The following is a 6108-nucleotide window of genomic DNA, read 5'->3' as shown; positions in this document are numbered from 1 at the left end:
TCAACATATTACTATACAGTATATTGGCATCAATTGTGATTGCAAAATCAACTAACAAATATACAAGAGAGACATATTCAGTGCATATTACACTTATATCAGTAATGATTAAACTTAAACAGATGCCATCGATCATAACAAATCTCACAACAACAAGTAAGTATTTCAAAGCAACATTTCTATACAGTTCACAAGTAGAAATATAAAATCATACGAAACGAATCAACCATGAAAAATAACTAAACATACCGACATTGTATGTATACTTACATCGACGTAGATGTTTATATACACTAGCGAATGACAACTGTCTATGTAAACACAGAGATTTTCTTGACAGGAAAAGTTTCTTCACTAATTGAAATACTTTGTATCCATAGATCTTTATTCATATTGCTATTCATAAGTATTATATTATATAGAGTAATCATAATATTAAGAATGTTCAGAACGGAATTAAGTTTTCACTTAAAGGTAAACATATAACTGTTAATACACAAAACAATTCGAATAATTAGATAATCGAACATTACAATGCCTTTCAACAAAGAATCCCATTCATTGTGTTTTCCTGAGTGCCTAAGCATAAGGATTAAATAAGTGCAGCAAAACTGCCATATCCGTAAGCTATGTTGGAGACTATTAAAATTTGTCATCCAACAATCTTATGCGTGTGTCCATATTTCCTCTAAAAACCTTTAAGCAATCGACTGCATCGTGTAATCAGATATTGTCACCATCCGAAGCCCATCACACTAGCCATAATGTATAAAGACAATTTCGTATAATGTTCTTGCAAACGGTTTACGGGAATATTCCCGGAAGATATTCTGTGCTGCTAGGTCGCTTAGACAATCCGCTATGTATGACAACACTAATGATGTGCGTGAAGTTAGCACCGCAGCAGCGCAACACCGCATCACCGCGGTGGTATCACCGCATCTACGGTGCTAGCAACGAATCACCGGAATTTTACCAAAGCATATTTGTAAGTGTTATTTCAGTATAGCATAGGAGTTGGTTGCTCTTGGTCATGGCATAGGTCACTGAACTGTGATTTTGGGCAGTCTGCAGAATTTCGGTCTCATAATATGAAAATAAGCCCCTTGTTATTCAACTATTTGTAGTGGCGATACCTTAAAAATGAGAAAGAGGACCACTCTCATCTATACCAGAATATAGACTAGGCATGAACTTATGGTCATTGCATGGGTCAATGGGCTGCGATTTTTGGCAAGCTCTGGGGTTTTTATACTTACTGGCTAATACGCTAGGAATTATCCATCAACATATCAAATTTTAACAGCGGCGATACCTTAAAAATGAGAAAGGGGACCACTGAGACCTATACCACAGTTTAGCCTAGGCCTTAACCTAGGTCATGTCATAGGTCAATGAGCTGCGATTTTAGACAGGTTCTTGGTTTTTGATACTTATATGGTAATATCCTTCGAATTGTTAATCAAAAGTTCAAAAGTTAACAGCGGTGATACCTTCAAAATGAAAAAGGGGACCACTGAAACCTAAACCACACTGTAGCCTAGGCATAAATCTAGGTCATCTTTTATTCCCTTATCCGAATATCAGTGCATTTACAATTTGGGTATAGCTTTTTCTATCAGTCTCAGTAACGTTAATAAATAAACAAAGGGTTTTGTTTGTCAATGCCACCACTCCGAACGTGAGAAAACCAATTTTGTTATTAAGATTTCTATACACTCTTTTTAAAATATTTATATTTTGGATATTTCTGATATACTTCTAATATTTCTTATTTACCGTGCAAATTTAACTATGAATTAGGTACCTTTAAATTATGAAATCGAGTGGAATTTCAATATTTGGAAAAAATCAAATATTTGAAATTGGAACAGAAACAAATATTTTTATTTGATTTTTCAGTATAAGATTAAAGGATGTTCTTTGTCTCATTGTCCATAATCTTGTAAAAATAATTCAGTATCTCTCTGTTAGCATTGTGTGTGCATTTACTGTGCCAAATCGTTTCTTACTTAATTTTGAAAGAATTAATTACAACAAGCCGAATATACGTATTCTGTAATTCCTTCTTACGTAATTCCAATGTGTATTATCGAATCTCTCGTTTTAGACATCCAAACATACGTTACAAGGCAAATTACATGAATTTGTTAATACATGTACACACTATACATATCTACATTGTTTTAGCCCAGTGATTTAATTAACAGTTACTAATTTGAAAAACTGAAGCCAACTGATTGGAAGGTTGTTGGAAATAATAGCGACAATTTCACCTAGCAGCTGTTGTTGTTCTTTGCACGGTTTAATGCAAATATAAGATGGTTAAGAAGGCGCAAATGGCGATTTTGTTTTAATGAATACTTAGATGAAACTACAGAACTTCCTAGCCAAAAGTTTAAACTTAAAGCGCTATTATCTATGATCTGGCTTACAGCGATAGCGTCGTTATTGTTATTCAGTATACCTCTTTCACAAGATTCTTTCTAGAATTAACACGGCGTGTTCTGATCTATGTTGTTCGTGCTTTTACTTTTAATTCTCTGAGGTACATTTGTAATTTGAATTGATCATGTAGTTTCCTGTCATTTAAGATGGTAAAAGGCCATTGGAAAATTGTAACAATGGATTTCATGCATATGGGAACTGAGGAGGTAGCTTTTAATCTATTAAGGTTAAAAAAGTCCCTATTTGAGATCATTTTACTAGAGTTGCTTGACAATACGATCAAAGACCGTACTTAACATAAATCTACTATTACAAGAAACTGCATTAAAGAAACCAATCAAGTACATATGGCGGTATTGAGAGTAACGGAATTAAACAATTTAATCGTTTCATATTAACCTATTCAAATATGTCAGAGTTACGTTACTATTAAAGGTGAAAAGCTAGGTGTGCTTGTAATAAACAATCGGTTTGATAAAAAAATGTGTAAAATGAGCGATTCTTATAGAAGAGTACGGAAATGACTGCGTCGTTTTGACTTCTCTATACTGCAAGTTTTATTTCTTCCAACACAAACCATTGATGACGACTAAATGGAATTTTATTTTTTTTGGTAGTGTTTTGTCTACAAATCTAACTCTAACAAACACCTGGAAATAAATATTCTTATCAGCTTGCTTAAAACTGACAGAATATGTAACATTCGTGAATTACAGAAATGTTCTAAATTTGATCAATTGATTGCGCAATGTTCACCTGAAATCTTGGCAAAATGATTTTAAATATTCTAGTTAACGTCATTAAACAAACAGCAGGAAAAGAAAGATACATACATTTCGAAGTTTTGACATGAATGTGTTCCCGGAATTATGCTTAATCATTAATGGAAATTTAATTATAACTAATAATTTATAACTGAAACTCCTTGTCGAAGACACTAATAAGAACATACCCTTCGACAGCAAGTATTTAAAAATTGCTGTCTTGTGTGCCTAAGCATAACGACCGAGTTTAGCAGCAAAATTGCCATATCCGGTGGAGATCTGTTGTGGGGATGATCTTAAAGATTAGAATTTGTCATCCGTAGGTCTGATGTCATTGCCAATGTGTCCTCAAGAAAACGTTAAGTAATGGATTCCATAGTATAATCAGATCTTGTCACCATCCGAAGACCAACGACATAGCCATTATTATATAACGGCAAATTTCTGCGAAATTGCTATCAAAAGATTAACGGCACATTTTTCGGGAGATATAAGTTTGCTGCCAGACAGTCTCTTTTTATGGCGGCACAAAGATGTATAGCTGGAGACAGATTTTAATCGGTACCTTTACTAGGCAAGAAATGAAGTCTAATGCCGATTTTGGTCAACAAATAAATGCATAAACTAAATGTGTTGTTGCATATATATATATAATCATTATAAAGCAAATAGAAGGCATCGTAGGGTTTGTGCCTTCACTTCGTGTTTTTAATTCAAGTTTCTTTAGGAGATTACAAATAAACTAAATTTATTACATAAAAATGACATTTGTTTACACATCGTTTAAAAATCACTTAGTTTGATGTACCATCTTGAAAAGTATGTCTAAACCCCATTAAAACGCTTACTGTATAATTTGACAGTTGAGGATATCCATGATTTTTTTGTTTTCGATAATCACGATCAGTTTCACTGAACGCATTAACTATTGGAATAGCAATGTTTATATGGTTGACAGCACATCAATAAGTTTCGAGACATGCGAGTATTCGTTATCAGATTATTCTATAGATATAGATCTATCAGTATGAATCTGTTTTTAACATCTACCTAGAGGACAAGTTTAAGTGAAAAAAATATGAGAAGCAAAACAAATTTACATACATAGACAGAGTAAAGCTTTTAAAGATTCAATGGTGTTTCGTTTACTTATCGAAAATATAATGCAATTTTCATTTTTTGTGAGGCCATACAAAATTTATGTCTTAAACTACCTACGCGGCATGAAAACAGTGATAAAGAAATATATTTTATGAATTACAAGTGATTCTCATTTTGAATTAATATACCATTACCGTTTTAAAGTCAGCTTTAACACATGATTGTCTGCTTTATTTAGATTTTGTAGTGTCATGCGCAATGCACCGCTCGTTGTTGAACTTCCGCTCTGATGTGCGACAGGACCCTGTAAAGTTAATGAGTTCTTGTTAAATTTTATAAATGAAAATCTTATGACGAAATAATGAACTATCAGAAATAGATGAATCCGAACCCGGCTAAACTGGAAAAGGACAATATTCACAGTCGCAAGAGAAAGTGGAAAACTATGATCTTCTTTTGTGTCTGATTGTATACTCTTATTAAATGATATCGATTTCATTAAAAAAAACTACATTGAGATCCGTTGATTTTGTGCGGTTTGTTTTTAATTTGAGCATATCTTTAACCTACCATGACAGGGGGAGCAAGAAAAAATGTTTTTACGGAATACACATTAAATCCAATGAAACCTACAGTGCACACCCGCATCAGAACGGATTATACTCTAACTATGAATACTTCTTAATTTGTATTGTTGCTTTTGTTGAAAAAGGAATAATTATCCTTTCAATTTTAAAGAACAATTAAATGTGATATAGTTAAACTATAAGAAACGCCAGATAACTGTACATGGCCCTTTGGTCAGTTAAAAGTGTAATTGAGTGAATGTATCAATTATTCCCTTCGAACAAAAATACATTACATATATGTATACTGTAGTTTAGAGAAAGGTCATGTGATACGATATTACTTCGTCTACGTAATATATGGTAAGAATACAAATTTATCTTATTGTAATATGTGTTTGGAATTTCACGAGAGATGTAATAAACGGGGCTGCTTCGTATTATTAAACTTGTTTATATATGTAACTGAATAGACAGACAATAAATGCAAATAAAAGATCCCAATAGACAAATTGATATCATTAGTTACAATAAGCTTCTCTCAAAAAGCGACATCGTTATGTAGTATCGTGACATTATTACATTGTCCAATCCATATATGTTTAAACCAAACTTGTTGTCCTTTGGGAATGAGAAAATTATCCATTGCTTAATATGACTTTGTGTCGTCTCTATAAAAACGTCAGTACACAGACAAAATCAAATTCAAAAACCACGGATATTCATAAAAAGCCGAAAATATTTTGAATTTATTTACTGAAATTCATCCGACTATCCATTAAAGTTGACATAAATCATATGCTTAGAGATCGCTAGATGCCGACTTGTGCAAATATCAGACAGTGGAGGAGTTGTCCATAAGCATACATGACCTTAACACGAGGGAATTATTTCATTTAACCTAATATAGAAGAAGACCATGATTACATTACTGTCAGTATTGCACGGGTATTGAACTACAGCTGTTTGTATAAAATGTGTGAATGCTAATATATTTTACCTCGACAGAAAGGTTATAAGTATACCCTTTAGTAAAGAGGCCAAACAATGTACATATACTACTTACAATAGTATAGAAACACTTCATTGGTTCATTTGTCTGGAAGACGCAGTTGTCATTTAAACGAATGTAAGTAAGATCCTACCAAGATTTTAATAAACCAGTAATTAAAAGGGATGTGGCTTATACAGGACCTCAATGTCTAAGACATATATGTATGTATGTGATA

This window comes from Mya arenaria, chromosome 8 (genome assembly GCF_026914265.1).
Source record: "Mya arenaria isolate MELC-2E11 chromosome 8, ASM2691426v1".
Taxonomy (NCBI): domain Eukaryota; kingdom Metazoa; phylum Mollusca; class Bivalvia; order Myida; family Myidae; genus Mya; species Mya arenaria.
This window is presented reverse-complemented; position numbering follows the sequence as displayed.